General features: G+C 46.1%; 10 non-coding genes across 10 annotated transcripts; 1 reads left to right on the plus strand and 9 right to left on the minus strand.

Annotated features, from left to right (window-relative positions):
• Positions 1 to 329: 329 nt before the first annotated feature.
• On the plus strand, positions 330 to 402 carry trnak-cuu (transfer RNA lysine (anticodon CUU)). Its single transcript has one exon. It is a non-coding gene; the product is annotated as a tRNA-Lys (tRNA).
• A 1,298-nt stretch (positions 403 to 1,700) lies between these two features.
• trnai-uau (transfer RNA isoleucine (anticodon UAU)) lies at positions 1,701 to 1,794 on the minus strand. Its single transcript has 2 exons — positions 1,757 to 1,794; positions 1,701 to 1,736 (listed from the first exon to the last, which is right to left on the minus strand). It is a non-coding gene; the product is annotated as a tRNA-Ile (tRNA).
• A 1,461-nt stretch (positions 1,795 to 3,255) lies between these two features.
• trnai-uau (transfer RNA isoleucine (anticodon UAU)) lies at positions 3,256 to 3,349 on the minus strand. Its single transcript has 2 exons — positions 3,312 to 3,349; positions 3,256 to 3,291 (listed from the first exon to the last, which is right to left on the minus strand). It is a non-coding gene; the product is annotated as a tRNA-Ile (tRNA).
• Positions 3,350 to 4,810: 1,461 nt separating this feature from the next.
• Positions 4,811 to 4,904, minus strand: trnai-uau (transfer RNA isoleucine (anticodon UAU)). The gene is made up of 2 exons: positions 4,867 to 4,904; positions 4,811 to 4,846 (listed from the first exon to the last, which is right to left on the minus strand). It is a non-coding gene; the product is annotated as a tRNA-Ile (tRNA).
• Positions 4,905 to 6,363: 1,459 nt separating this feature from the next.
• trnai-uau (transfer RNA isoleucine (anticodon UAU)) lies at positions 6,364 to 6,457 on the minus strand. Its single transcript has 2 exons — positions 6,420 to 6,457; positions 6,364 to 6,399 (listed from the first exon to the last, which is right to left on the minus strand). It is a non-coding gene; the product is annotated as a tRNA-Ile (tRNA).
• A 1,461-nt stretch (positions 6,458 to 7,918) lies between these two features.
• trnai-uau (transfer RNA isoleucine (anticodon UAU)) lies at positions 7,919 to 8,012 on the minus strand. Its single transcript has 2 exons — positions 7,975 to 8,012; positions 7,919 to 7,954 (listed from the first exon to the last, which is right to left on the minus strand). It is a non-coding gene; the product is annotated as a tRNA-Ile (tRNA).
• Positions 8,013 to 9,472: 1,460 nt separating this feature from the next.
• trnai-uau (transfer RNA isoleucine (anticodon UAU)) lies at positions 9,473 to 9,566 on the minus strand. The gene is made up of 2 exons: positions 9,529 to 9,566; positions 9,473 to 9,508 (listed from the first exon to the last, which is right to left on the minus strand). It is a non-coding gene; the product is annotated as a tRNA-Ile (tRNA).
• A 1,460-nt stretch (positions 9,567 to 11,026) lies between these two features.
• trnai-uau (transfer RNA isoleucine (anticodon UAU)) lies at positions 11,027 to 11,120 on the minus strand. The gene is made up of 2 exons: positions 11,083 to 11,120; positions 11,027 to 11,062 (listed from the first exon to the last, which is right to left on the minus strand). It is a non-coding gene; the product is annotated as a tRNA-Ile (tRNA).
• A 423-nt stretch (positions 11,121 to 11,543) lies between these two features.
• trnai-uau (transfer RNA isoleucine (anticodon UAU)) lies at positions 11,544 to 11,637 on the minus strand. The gene is made up of 2 exons: positions 11,600 to 11,637; positions 11,544 to 11,579 (listed from the first exon to the last, which is right to left on the minus strand). It is a non-coding gene; the product is annotated as a tRNA-Ile (tRNA).
• A 944-nt stretch (positions 11,638 to 12,581) lies between these two features.
• On the minus strand, positions 12,582 to 12,675 carry trnai-uau (transfer RNA isoleucine (anticodon UAU)). Its single transcript has 2 exons — positions 12,638 to 12,675; positions 12,582 to 12,617 (listed from the first exon to the last, which is right to left on the minus strand). It is a non-coding gene; the product is annotated as a tRNA-Ile (tRNA).
• Between the last annotated feature and the right edge of the window lie 1,815 nt (positions 12,676 to 14,490).

The raw sequence follows: 14,490 nt of genomic DNA on the forward strand, positions 1-14,490 counted from the left end.
GACTATGAATTTGAATCCTAGCTTCGCCTGCTCTCTGACATTTTATCTCAAGGACATACCTATTACTTATGAAACGTCCTCCTAAATGGATTTGAATAAATGCTCCTTTACTGGACAAGAAATAGATAAGCAGAGTGTTCAAGAAAAATACTTGCTCCTGGTGAGGCTCAAACTCACAACCTTGTCATCGATTTGATGCATACATATGTATAAGTACTACACGCTAACGATTGCACCACAGGATCCATTAAAAACACTCTCACAGATCCATATTTTGTACAACCAGAGCTGTTCGATATTCGGAACCAAGTCATTAACACAATTGAGGTGCCTGGCTAGCTCAGTCGGTAGAGCATGAGACTCTTAATCTCAGGGTCGTGGGTTCGAGCCCCACGTTGGGCGACCTTTTCTCCGCCGAAGCACCAACTCACTTTGCAAACAGCCAGTCTTTTGGACTTTCGAGCAGGCTTGCCACCCTGCATTGCTGAAGTGTCAGGCATAGCTGGTGATACAGGAGAATATGGGTTTGAATCATAGCTGTGCCTGAACTCTGACCTGTTATCCTGATAAAGTACCTATTACTTGTGAAATGTCCTCCAAAATGGATTGAAAAATCCTCCTTTTCTGGAAAAGAAATTGACAGGCAGAGGGTTCAAGAAAATGTCTTGTTCCTGGTGAGGCTCGAGCTCACAACCTCGGCATTGCTTCGCTGCATACTGTTGTATAAGTACCACGCGCTAACCGATTGCGCCACAGGAGCCACTAAAAGCACTCTCGCTGATCAACATATTTTGCACAAACAGAGCTGTACGATATTCAGTCCAAGTCAGTACTACTATTGAGCTTCCTGGCTAACTCAGTTGTTAGAGCATGAGACTCTTAATCTCAGAGTCGTTGGATCGAGCCACACATTGGGTGATTATTTTCTCCGCTGAAGCACCAACTCACTTTACAAACAGCCATCCACTTGGACTTTCAAGCAGGCTTGCCACCCTGCACTGCTGACGTGTCAGGCTTAGCTGGTGATACAGGAGAATATGGGTTTGAATCCTAGCTGTGCCTGCACTCTGACCTGTTATCCTAATAACGTACCTATTACTTGTGAAACGTCCTCCTAAATGGATGGAAAAATCCTCCTTTCAGGTACAAGAAATATACAGGCAGAGGGTTCAAGAAAATTACTTGCTCCTGGTGAGGCTCGAAGTCACGACCTCAGCATTGCTTCGTTGCATACTGCTGTGTAAGTACCACGGGCTAACCGATTGCACCACAGGATTCATCAACAACACACTCACTGATCACCATATTTTGCCCAAAAAGAGCTGTACGATATTCGAACCAAGTCAATATTACAATTGAGGTACCTGGCTAGCTCAATCGGTAGAACACGATACTCTTAATCTCAGGGTTGCGGTTTTGACCCCCACGTTGGGCGATTCTTTTCTCCGTCGAAGCACCAACAGTTTCCATTTGCAAACAGCCATCCGCTTGGACTTTCGAGCAGGCTTGCCACCCTGCATTGCAGACGTGTCAGGCTTAGCTGGTGATACAGGAGAATATGGGTTTGAATCCTAGCTGTGCCTGCACTCTGACATGTTATCCTAACAGAGTACCTGTTACTTGTGAAACGTCCTCCTAAATGGATTGAAAAATCCTCCTTTTCTGGAAAAGAAATTGACAGAGGGTTCAAGAAAATGACTTGCTCCTGGTGAGGCTCGAACTCACAACCTCGGCATTGCTTCGCTGCATACTGTCGTATAAGTACCACGCGCTAACCGATTGCGCCACAGGAGCCACTAAAAGCACTCCCGCTGATCACCATATTTTGCACAAACAGAGCTGTACGATATTAAGTGCAAGTCAGTACTTCGATTGAGCTTCCTGGCTACCTCAGTCGGTAGAGCAAGAGACGCAAAATATCTGAGTCGTGGTTTCGAGCCACACCTTGAGTGATTGTTTTCTCCGCCGAAGCACCAACTCACTTTGCAAATAGCCATCAGCTTGGACTTTCGAGCAGGCTTGCCACCCTGCACTGCTGACATGTCAGCCATTGCTGGTGATACAGGAGAACATGGGTTTGAATCATAGCTGTGCCTGCACTCTGACCTGTTATCCTGATAAAGTACCTATTACTTGTGAAACGTCCTCCTAAATGGATTGAAAAATCCTCCTTTTCTGGAAAAGAAATTGACAGGCAGAGGGTTCAAGAAAATGTCTTGTTCCTGGTGAGGCTCGAGCTCACAACCTCGGCATTGCTTCGCTGCATACTGTTGTATAAGTACCACGCGCTAACCGATTGCGCCACAGGAGCCACTAAAAGCACTCTCGCTGATCAACATATTTTGCACAAACAGAGCTGTACAATATTCAGTCCAAGTCAGTACTACTATTGAGCTTCCTGGCTAACTCAGTTGTTAGAGCATGAGACTCTTAATCTCAGAGTCGTTGGATCGAGCCACACATTGGGTGATTATTTTCTCCGCTGAAGCACCAACTCACTTTACAAACAGCCATCCACTTGGACTTTCAAGCAGGCTTGCCACGCTGCACTGCTGATGTGTCAGGCTTAGCTGGTGATACAGGAGAATATGGGTTTGAATCCTAGCTGTGCCTGCACTCTGACCTGTTATCCTAATAACGTACCTATTACTTGTGAAACGTCCTCCTAAATGGATGGAAAAATCCTCCTTTCAGGTACAAGAAATATACAGGCAGAGGGTTCAAGAAAATTACTTGCTCCCGGTGAGGCTCGAAGTCACGACCTCAGCATTGCTTCGTTGCATACTGCTGTGTAAGTACCACGGGCTAACCGATTGCACCACAGGATTCATCAACAACACACTCACTGATCACCATATTTTGCCCAAAAAGAGCTGTACGATATTCGAACCAAGTCAATATTACAATTGAGGTACCTGGCTAGCTCAATCGGTAGAACACGATACTCTTAATCTCAGGGTTGCGGTATTGACCCACACGTTGGGCGATTCTTTTCTCCGTCGAAGCACCAACAGTTTCCATTTGCAAACAGCCATCCGCTTGGACTTTCGAGCAGGCTTGCCACCCTGCATTGCAGACGTGTCAGGCAAAGCTGGTGATACAGGAGAATATGGGTTTGAATCCTAGCTGTGCCTGCACTCTGACATGTTATCCTAATAAAGTACCTGTTACTTGTGAAACGTCCTCCTAAATGGATTGAAAAATCCTCCTTTTCTGGAAAAGAAATTGACAGGCAGAGGGTTCAAGAAAATTACTTGCTCCTGGTGAGGCTCGAACTCACAACCTCGGCATTGCTTCGCTGCATACTGTCGTATAAGTACCACGCGCTAACCGATTGCGCCACAGGAGCCACTAAAAGCACTCCCGCTGATCACCATATTTTGCACAAACAGAGCTGTACGATATTAAGTGCAAGTCAGTACTTCGATTGAGCTTCCTGGCTACCTCAGTCGGTAGAGCAAGAGACGCAAAATATCTGAGTCGTGGTTTCGAGCCACACCTTGAGTGATTGTTTTCTCCGCCGAAGCACCAACTCACTTTGCAAATAGCCATCAGCTTGGACTTTCGAGCAGGCTTGCCACCATGCACTGCTGACATGTCAGGCATTGCTGGTTATACAGGAGAATATGGGTTTGAATCATAGCTGTGCCTGAACTCTGACCTGTTATCCTGATAAAGTACCTATTACTTGTGAAACGTCCTCCAAAATGGATTGAAAAATCCTCCTTTTCTGGAAAAGAAATTGACAGGCAGAGGGTTCAAGAAAATGTCTTGTTCCTGGTGAGGCTCGAGCTCACAACCTCGGCATTGCTTCGCTGCATACTGTTGTATAAGTACCACGCGCTAACCGATTGCGCCACAGGAGCCACTAAAAGCACTCTCGCTGATCACCATATTTTGCACAAACAGAGCTGTACGATATTCAGTCCAAGTCAGTACTACTATTGAGCTTCCTGGCTAACTCAGTTGTTAGAGCATGAGACTCTTAATCTCAGAGTCGTTGGATCGAGCCACACATTGGGTGATTATTTTCTCCGCTGAAGCACCAACTCACTTTACAAACAGCCATCCACTTGGACTTTCAAGCAGGCTTGCCACGCTGCACTGCTGATGTGTCAGGCTTAGCTGGTGATACAGGAGAATATGGGTTTGAATCCTAGCTGTGCCTGCACTCTGACCTGTTATCCTAATAACGTACCTATTACTTGTGAAACGTCCTCCTAAATGGATGGAAAAATCCTCCTTTCAGGTACAAGAAATATACAGGCAGAGGGTTCAAGAAAATTACTTGCTCCTGGTGAGGCTCGAAGTCACGACCTCAGCATTGCTTCGTTGCATACTGCTGTGTAAGTACCACGGGCTAACCGATTGCACCACAGGATTCATCAACAACACACTCACTGATCACCATATTTTGCCCAAAAAGAGCTGTACGATATTCGAACCAAGTCAATATTACAATTGAGGTACCTGGCTAGCTCAATCGGTAGAACACGATACTCTTAATCTCAGGGTTGCGGTTTTGACCCCCACGTTGGGCGATTCTTTTCTCCGTCGAAGCACCAACAGTTTCCATTTGCAAACAGCCATCCGCTTGGACTTTCGAGCAGGCTTGCCACCCTGCATTGCAGACGTGTCAGGCAAAGCTGGTGATACAGGAGAATATGGGTTTGAATCCTAGCTGTGCCTGCACTCTGACATGTTATCCTAATAAAGTACCTGTTACTTGTGAAACGTCCTCCTAAATGGATTGAAAAATCCTCCTTTTCTGGAAAAGAAATTGACAGGCAGAGGGTTCAAGAAAATTACTTGCTCCTGGTGAGGCTTGAACTCACAACCTCGGCATTGCTTCGCTGCATACTGTCGTATAAGTACCACGCGCTAACCGATTGCGCCACAGGAGCCACTAAAAGCACTCCCGCTGATCACCATATTTTGCACAAACAGAGCTGTACGATATTAAGTGCAAGTCAGTACTTCGATTGAGCTTCCTGGCTACCTCAGTCGGTAGAGCAAGAGACGCAAAATATCTGAGTCGTGGTTTCGAGCCACACCTTGAGTGATTGTTTTTCTCCGCCGAAGCACCAACTCACTTTGCAAATAGCCATCAGCTTGGACTTTCGAGCAGGCTTGCCACCATGCACTGCTGACATGTCAGGCATTGCTGGTTATACAGGAGGAATATGGGTTTGAAATCATAGCTGTGCCTGAACTCTGACCTGTTATCCTGATAAAGTACCTATTACTTGTGAAACGTCCTCCAAAATGAATTGAAAAATCCTCTTTTCTGGAAAAGAAATTGACAGGCAGAGGGTTCAAGAAAATGTCTTGTTCCTGGTGAGGCTCGAGCTCACAACCTCGGCATTGCTTCGCTGCATACTGTCGTATAAGTACCACGCGCTAAACGATCGCGCCACAGGAGCCACTAAAAGCACTCCCGCTGATCACCATATTTTGCACAAACAGAGCTGTACGATATTCAGTCCAAGTCAGTACTACTATTGAGCTTCCTGGCTAACTCAGTTGTTAGAGCATGAGACTCTTAATCTCAGAGTCGTTGGATCGAGCCACACATTGGGTGATTATTTTCTCCGCTGAAGCACCAACTCACTTTACAAACAGCCATCCACTTGGACTTTCAAGCAGGCTTGCCACGCTGCACTGCTGATGTGTCAGGCTTAGCTGGTGATACAGGAGAATATGGGTTTGAATCCTAGCTGTGCCTGCACTCTGACATGTTATCCTAATAACGTACCTATTACTTGTGAAACGTCCTCCTAAATGGATGGAAAAATCCTCCTTTCAGGTACAAGAAATATACAGGCAGAGGGTTCAAGAAAATTACTTGCTCCTGGTGAGGCTCGAAGTCACGACCTCAGCATTGCTTCGTTGCATACTGCTGTGTAAGTACCACGGGCTAACCGATTGCACCACAGGATTCATCAACAACACACTCACTGATCACCATATTTTGCCCAAAAAGAGCTGTACGATGTTCGAACCAAGTCAATATTACAATTGAGGTACCTGGCTAGCTCAATCGGTAGAACACGATACTCTTAATCTCAGGGTTGCGGTTTTGACCCCCACGTTGGGCGATTCTTTTCTCCGTCGAAGCACCAACAGTTTCCATTTGCAAACAGCCATCCGCTTGGACTTTCGAGCAGGCTTGCCACCCTGCATTGCTGACGTGTCAGGCTTAGCTGGTGATACAGGAGAATATGGGTTTGAATCCTAGCTGTGCCTGCACTCTGACATGTTATCCTAACAGAGTACCTGTTACTTGTGAAACGTCCTCCTAAATGGATTGAAAAATCCTCCTTTTCTGGAAAAGAAATTGACAGAGGGTTCAAGAAAATGACTTGCTCCTGGTGAGGCTCGAACTCACAACCTCGGCATTGCTTCGATGCATACTGTCGTATAAGTACCACGCGCTAACCGATTGCGCCACAGGAGCCACTAAAAGCACTCCCGCTGATCACCATATTTTGCACAAACAGAGCTGTATGATATTAAGTGCAAGTCAGTACTTCGATTGAGCTTCCTGGCTACCTCAGTCGGTAGAGCAAGAGACGCAAAATATCTGAGTCGTGGTTTCGAGCCACACCTTGAGTGATTGTTTTCTCCGCCGAAGCACCAACTCACTTTGCAAATAGCCATCAGCTTGGACTTTCGAGCAGGCTTGCCACCATGCACTGCTGACATGTCAGGCATTGCTGGTGATACAGGAGAATATGGGTTTGAATCATAGCTGTGCCTGCACTCTGACCTGTTATCCTGATAAAGTACCTTTTACTTGTGAAACGTCCTCCTAAATGGATTGAAAAATCCTCCTTTTCTGGAAAAGAAATTGACAGGCAGAGGGTTCAAGAAAATGTCTTGTTCCTGGAGAGGCTTGAACTCACAACCTCGGCATTGCTTCGCTGCATACTGATGTATAAGTACCACGCGCTAACTGATTGCGCCAGAGGAGCCACTAAAAGCACTCTCGCTGATCAACATATTTTGCACGAACAGAGCTGTACGATATTCAGTCCAAGTCAGTATTACTATTGAGCTTCCTGGCTAACTCAGTTGTTAGAGCATGAGACTCTTAATCTCAGAGTCGTTGGATCGAGCCACACATTGGGTGATTATTTTCTCCGCTGAAGCACCAACTCACTTTACAAACAGCCATCCACTTGGACTTTCAAGCAGGCTTGCCACCCTGCACTGCTGACGTGTCAGGCTTAGCTGGTGATACAGGAGAATATGGGTTTGAATCCTAGCTGTGCCTGCACTCTGACATGTTATCCTAACAGAGTACCTGTTACTTGTGAAACGTCCTCCTAAATGGATTGAAAAATCCTCCTTTCAGGTACAAGAAATATACAGGCAGAGGGTTCAAGAAAATTACTTGCTCCCGGTGAGGCTCGAAGTCACGACCTCAGCATTGCTTCGTTGCATACTGCTGTGTAAGTACCACGGGCTAACCGATTGCACCACAGGATTCATCAACAACACACTCACTGATCACCATATTTTGCCCAAAAAGAGCTGTACGATATTCGAACCAAGTCAATATTACAATTGAGGTACCTGGCTAGCTCAATCGGTAGAACACGATACTCTTAATCTCAGGGTTGCGGTTTTGACCCCCACGTTGGGCGATTCTTTTCTCCGTCGAAGCACCAACAGTTTCCATTTGCAAACAGCCATCCGCTTGGACTTTCGAGCAGGCTTGCCACCCTGCACTGCTGACGTGTCAGGCTTAGCTGGTGATACAGGAGAATATGGGTTTGAATCCTAGCTGTGCCTGCACTCTGACATGTTATCCTAACAGAGTACCTGTTACTTGTGAAACGTCCTCCTAAATGGATTGAAAAATCCTCCTTTTCTGGAAAAGAAATTGACAGGCAGAGGGTTCAAGAAAATGACTTGCTCCTGGTGAGGCTCGAACTCACAACCTCGGCATTGCTTCGCTGCATACTGTCGTATAAGTACCACGCGCTAACCGATTGCGCCACAGGAGCCACTAAAAGCACTCCCGCTGATCACCATATTTTGCACAAACAGAGCTGTACGATATTAAGTGCAAGTCAGTACTTCGATTGAGCTTCCTGGCTACCTCAGTCGGTAGAGCAAGAGACGCAAAATATCTGAGTCGTGGTTTCGAGCCACACCTTGAGTGATTGTTTTCTCCGCCGAAGCACCAACTCACTTTGCAAATAGCCATCAGCTTGGACTTTCGAGCAGGCTTGCCACCATGCACTGCTGACATGTCAGGCATTGCTGGTTATACAGGAGAATATGGGTTTGAATCATAGCTGTGCCTGCACTCTGACCTGTTATCCTGATAAAGTACCTATTACTTGTGAAACGTCCTCCTAAATGGATTGAAAAATCCTCCTTTTCTGGAAAAGAAATTGACAGGCAGAGGGTTCAAGAAAATGTCTTGTTCCTGGAGAGGCTCGAACTCACAACCTCGGCATTGCTTCGCTGCATACTGTTGTATAAGTACCACGCGCTAACTAATTGCGCCAGAGGAGCCACTAAAAGCACTCTCGCTGATCAACATATTTTGCACAAACAGAGCTGTACGATATTCAGTCCAAGTCAGTATTACTATGAGCTTCCTGGCTAACTCAGTTGTTAGAGCATGAGACTCTTAATCTCAGAGTCGTTGGATCGAGCCACACATTGGGTGATTATTTTCTCCGCTGAAGCACCAACTCAACTTTACAAACAGCCATCCACTTGGACTTTCAAGCAGGCTTGCCACCCTGCACTGCTGACGTGTCAGGCTTAGCTGGTGATACAGGAGAATATGGGTTTGAATCCTAGCTGTGCCTGCACTCTGACCTGTTATCCTGATAAAGTACCTATTACTTGTGAAACGTCCTCCTAAATGGATCGAAAAATCCTCCTTTCAGGTACAAGAAATATACAGGCGAGGGTTCAAGAAAATTACTTGCTCCGGTGAGGCTCGAAGTCCACGACCTCAGCATTGCTTCGTTGCATACTGCTGTGTAAGTACCACGGGCTAACCGATTGCACCACAGGATTCATCAACAACACACTCACTGATCACCATATTTTGCCCAAAAAGAGCTGTACGATATTCGAACCAAGTCAATATTACAATTGAGGTACCTGGCTAGCTCAATCGGTAGAACACGATACTCTTAATCTCAGGGTTGCGGTTTTGACCCCCACGTTGGGCGATTCTTTTCTCCGTCGAAGCACCAACAGTTTCCATTTGCAAACAGCCATCCGCTTGGACTTTCGAGCAGGCTTGCCACCCTGCATTGCAGACGTGTCAGGCAAAGCTGGTGATACAGGAGAATATGGGTTTGAATCCTAGCTGTGCCTGCACTCTGACATGTTATCCTAATAAAGTACCTGTTACTTGTGAAACGTCCTCCTAAATGGATTGAAAAATCCTCCTTTTCTGGAAAAGAAATTGACAGGCAGAGGGTTCAAGAAAATCAATTGCTCCTGGTGAGGCTCGAACTCACAACCTCGGCATTGCTTCGCTGCATACTGTCGTATAAGTACCACGCGCTAACCGATTGCGCCACAGGAGCCACTAAAAGCACTCCCGCTGATCACCATATTTTGCACAAACAGAGCTGTACGATATTAAGTGCAAGTCAGTACTTCGATTGAGCTTCCTGGCTACCTCAGTCGGTAGAGCAAGAGACGCAAAATATCTGAGTCGTGGTTTCGAGCCACACCTTGAGTGATTGTTTTCTCCGCCGAAGCACCAACTCACTTTGCAAATAGCCATCAGCTTGGACTTTCGAGCAGGCTTGCCACCATGCACTGCTGACATGTCAGGCATTGCTGGTTATACAGGAGAATATGGGTTTGAATCATAGCTGTGCCTGAACTCTGACCTGTTATCCTGATAAAGTACCTATTACTTGTGAAACGTCCTCCAAAATGGATTGAAAAATCCTCCTTTTCTGGAAAAGAAATTGACAGGCAGAGGGTTCAAGAAAATGTCTTGTTCCTGGTGAGGCTCGAGCTCACAACCTCGGCATTGCTTCGCTGCATACTGTTGTATAAGTACCACGCGCTAACCGATTGCGCCACAGGAGCCACTAAAAGCACTCTCGCTGATCAACATATTTTGCACAAACAGAGCTGTACGATATTCAGTCCAAGTCAGTACTACTATTGAGCTTCCTGGCTAACTCAGTTGTTAGAGCATGAGACTCTTAATCTCAGAGTCGTTGGATCGAGCCACACATTGGGTGATTATTTTCTCCGCTGAAGCACCAACTCACTTTACAAACAGCCATCCACTTGGACTTTCAAGCAGGCTTGCCACGCTGCACTGCTGATGTGTCAGGCTTAGCTGGTGATACAGGAGAATATGGGTTTGAATCCTAGCTGTGCCTGCACTCTGACCTGTTATCCTAATAACGTACCTATTACTTGTGAAACGTCCTCCTAAATGGATGGAAAAATCCTCCTTTCAGGTACAAGAAATATACAGGCAGAGGGTTCAAGAAAATTACTTGCTCCCGGTGAGGCTCGAAGTCACGACCTCAGCATTGCTTCGTTGCATACTGCTGTGTAAGTACCACGGGCTAACCGATTGCACCACAGGATTCATCAACAACACACTCACTGATCACCATATTTTGCCCAAAAAGAGCTGTACGATATTCGAACCAAGTCAATATTACAATTGAGGTACCTGGCTAGCTCAATCGGTAGAACACGATACTCTTAATCTCAGGGTTGCGGTTTTGACCCCCACGTTGGGCGATTCTTTTCTCCGTCGAAGCACCAACAGTTTCCATTTGCAAACAGCCATCCGCTTGGACTTTCGAGCAGGCTTGCCACTCTGCATTGCAGACGTGTCAGGCAAAGCTGGTGATACAGGAGAATATGGGTTTGAATCCTAGCTGTGCCTGCACTCTGACATGTTATCCTAATAAAGTACCTGTTACTTGTGAAACGTCCTCCTAAATGGATTGAAAAATCCTCCTTTTCTGGAAAAGAAATTGACAGGCAGAGGGTTCAAGAAATTACTTGCTCCTGGTGAGGCTCGAACTCACAACCTCGGCATTGCTTCGCTGCATACTGTCGTATAAGTACCACGCGCTAACCGATTGCGCCACAGGAGCCACTAAAAGCACTCCCGCTGATCACCATATTTTGCACAAACAGAGCTGTACGATATTAAGTGCAAGTCAGTACTTCGATTGAGCTTCCTGGCTACCTCAGTCGGTAGAGCAAGAGACGCAAAATATCTGAGTCGTGGTTTCGAGCCACACCTTGAGTGATTGTTTTCTCCGCCGAAGCACCAACTCACTTTGCAAATAGCCATCAGCTTGGACTTTCGAGCAGGCTTGCCACCATGCACTGCTGACATGTCAGGCATTGCTGGTTATACAGGAGAATATGGGTTTGAATCATAGCTGTGCCTGAACTCTGACCTGTTATCCTGATAAAGTACCTATTACTTGTGAAACGTCCTCCTAAATGGATTGAAAAATCCTCCTTTTCTGGAAAAGAAATTGACAGGCAGAGGGTTCAAGAAAATGTCTTGTTCCTGGTGAGGCTTGAACTCACAACCTCGGCATTGCTTCGCTGCATACTGTTGTATAAGTACCACGCGCTAACCGATTGCGCCACAGGAGCCACTAAAAGCACTCTCGCTGATCAACATATTTTGCACAAACAGAGCTGTACGATATTCAGTCCAAGTCAGTACTACTATTGAGCTTCCTGGCTAACTCAGTTGTTAGAGCATGAGACTCTTAATCTCAGAGTCGTTGGATCGAGCCACACATTGGGTGATTATTTTCTCCGCTGAAGCACCAACTCACTTTACAAACAGCCATCCACTTGGACTTTCAAGCAGGCTTGCCACGCTGCACTGCTGATGTGTCAGGCTTAGCTGGTGATACAGGAGAATATGGGTTTGAATCCTAGCTGTGCCTGCACTCTGACCTGTTATCCTAATAACGTACCTATTACTTGTGAAACGTCCTCCTAAATGGATGGAAAAATCCTCCTTTCAGGTACAAGAAATATACAGGCAGAGGGTTCAAGAAAATTACTTGCTCCCGGTGAGGCTCGAAGTCACGACCTCAGCATTGCTTCGTTGCATACTGCTGTGTAAGTACCACGGGCTAACCGATTGCACCACAGGATTCATCAACAACACACTCACTGATCACCATATTTTGCCCAAAAAGAGCTGTACGATATTCGAACCAAGTCAATATTACAATTGAGGTACCTGGCTAGCTCAATCGGTAGAACACGATACTCTTAATCTCAGGGTTGCGGTTTTGACCCCCACGTTGGGCGATTCTTTTCTCCGTCGAAGCACCAACAGTTTCCATTTGCAAACAGCCATCTGCTTGGACTTTCGAGCAGGCTTGCCACCCTGCATTGCAGACGTGTCAGGCAAAGCTGGTGATACAGGAGAATATGGGTTTGAATCCTAGCTGTGCCTGCACTCTGACATGTTATCCTAATAAAGTACCTGTTACTTGTGAAACGTCCTCCTAAATGGATTGAAAAATCCTCCTTTTCTGGAAAAGAAATTGACAGGCAGAGGGTTCAAGAAAATTACTTGCTCCTGGTGAGGCTTGAACTCACAACCTCGGCATTGCTTCGCTGCATACTGTCGTATAAGTACCACGCGCTAACCGATTGCGCCACAGGAGCCACTAAAAGCACTCCCGCTGATCACCATATTTTGCACAAACAGAGCTGTACGATATTAAGTGCAAGTCAGTACTTCGATTGAGCTTCCTGGCTACCTCAGTCGGTAGAGCAAGAGACGCAAAATATCTGAGTCGTGGTTTCGAGCCACACCTTGAGTGATTGTTTTCTCCGCCGAAGCACCAACTCACTTTGCAAATAGCCATCAGCTTGGACTTTCGAGCAGGCTTGCCACCATGCACTGCTGACATGTCAGGCATTGCTGGTTATACAGGAGAATATGGGTTTGAATCATAGCTGTGCCTGAACTCTGACCTGTTATCCTGATAAAGTACCTATTACTTGTGAAACGTCCTCCAAAATGGATTGAAAAATCCTCCTTTTCTGGAAAAGAAATTGACAGGCAGAGGGTTCAAGAAAATGTCTTGTTCCTGGTGAGGCTCGAGCTCACAACCTCGGCATTGCTTCGCTGCATACTGTTGTATAAGTACCACGCGCTAACCGATTGCGCCACAGGAGCCACTAAAAGCACTCTCGCTGATCAACATATTTTGCACAAACAGAGCTGTACGATATTCAGTCCAAGTCAGTACTACTATTGAGCTTCCTGGCTAACTCAGTTGTTAGAGCATGAGACTCTTAATCTCAGAGTCGTTGGATCGAGCCACACATTGGGTGATTATTTTCTCCGCTGAAGCACCAACTCACTTTACAAACAGCCATCCACTTGGACTTTCAAGCAGGCTTGCCACGCTGCACTGCTGATGTGTCAGGCTTAGCTGGTGATACAGGAGAATATGGGTTTGAATCCTAGCTGTGCCTGCACTCTGACCTGTTATCCTAATAACGTACCTATTACTTGTGAAACGTCCTCCTAAATGGATGGAAAAATCCTCCTTTCAGGTACAAGAAATATACAGGCAGAGGGTTCAAGAAAATTACTTGCTCCCGGTGAGGCTCGAAGTCACGACCTCAGCATTGCTTCGTTGCATACTGCTGTGTAAGTACCACGGGCTAACCGATTGCACCACAGGATTCATCAACAACACACTCACTGATCACCATATTTTGCCCAAAAAGAGCTGTACGATATTCGAACCAAGTCAATATTACAATTGAGGTACCTGGCTAGCTCAATCGGTAGAACACGATACTCTTAATCTCAGGGTTGCGGTTTTGACCCCCACGTTGGGCGATTCTTTTCTCCGTCGAAGCACCAACAGTTTCCATTTGCAAACAGCCATCCGCTTGGACTTTCGAGCAGGCTTGCCACCCTGCATTGCAGACGTGTCAGGCAAAGCTGGTGATACAGGAGAATATGAATTTGAATCCTAGCTTCCGCCTGCTCTCTGACATTTTATCTCAAGGACATACCTATTACTTATGAAACGTCCTCCTAAATGGATTTGAATAAATGCTCCTTTACTGGACAAGAAATAGATAAGCAGAGTGTTCAAGAAAAATACTTGCTCCTGGTGAGGCTCAAACTCACAACCTTGTCATCGATTTGATGCATACATATGTATAAGTACTACACGCTAACGATTGCACCACAGGATCCATTAAAAACACTCTCACAGATCCATATTTTGTACAACCAGAGCTGTTCGATATTCGGACCAAGTCATTAACACAATTGAGGTGCCTGGCTAGCTCAGTTGGTAGAGCATGAGACTCTTAAGTTCAGGGTCGTGATTTCGAGCCACACGTTGGGCGACCTTTTCTCCGCCGAAGCACCAACTCACTTTGCAAACCGCCATTCTTTTGGACTTTCGAGCAGGCTTGCCACCCTGCATTGCTGAAGTGTCAGGCATAGCT

Source organism: Salmo trutta, unplaced genomic scaffold (genome assembly GCF_901001165.1).
Source record: "Salmo trutta unplaced genomic scaffold, fSalTru1.1, whole genome shotgun sequence".
Taxonomy (NCBI): domain Eukaryota; kingdom Metazoa; phylum Chordata; class Actinopteri; order Salmoniformes; family Salmonidae; genus Salmo; species Salmo trutta.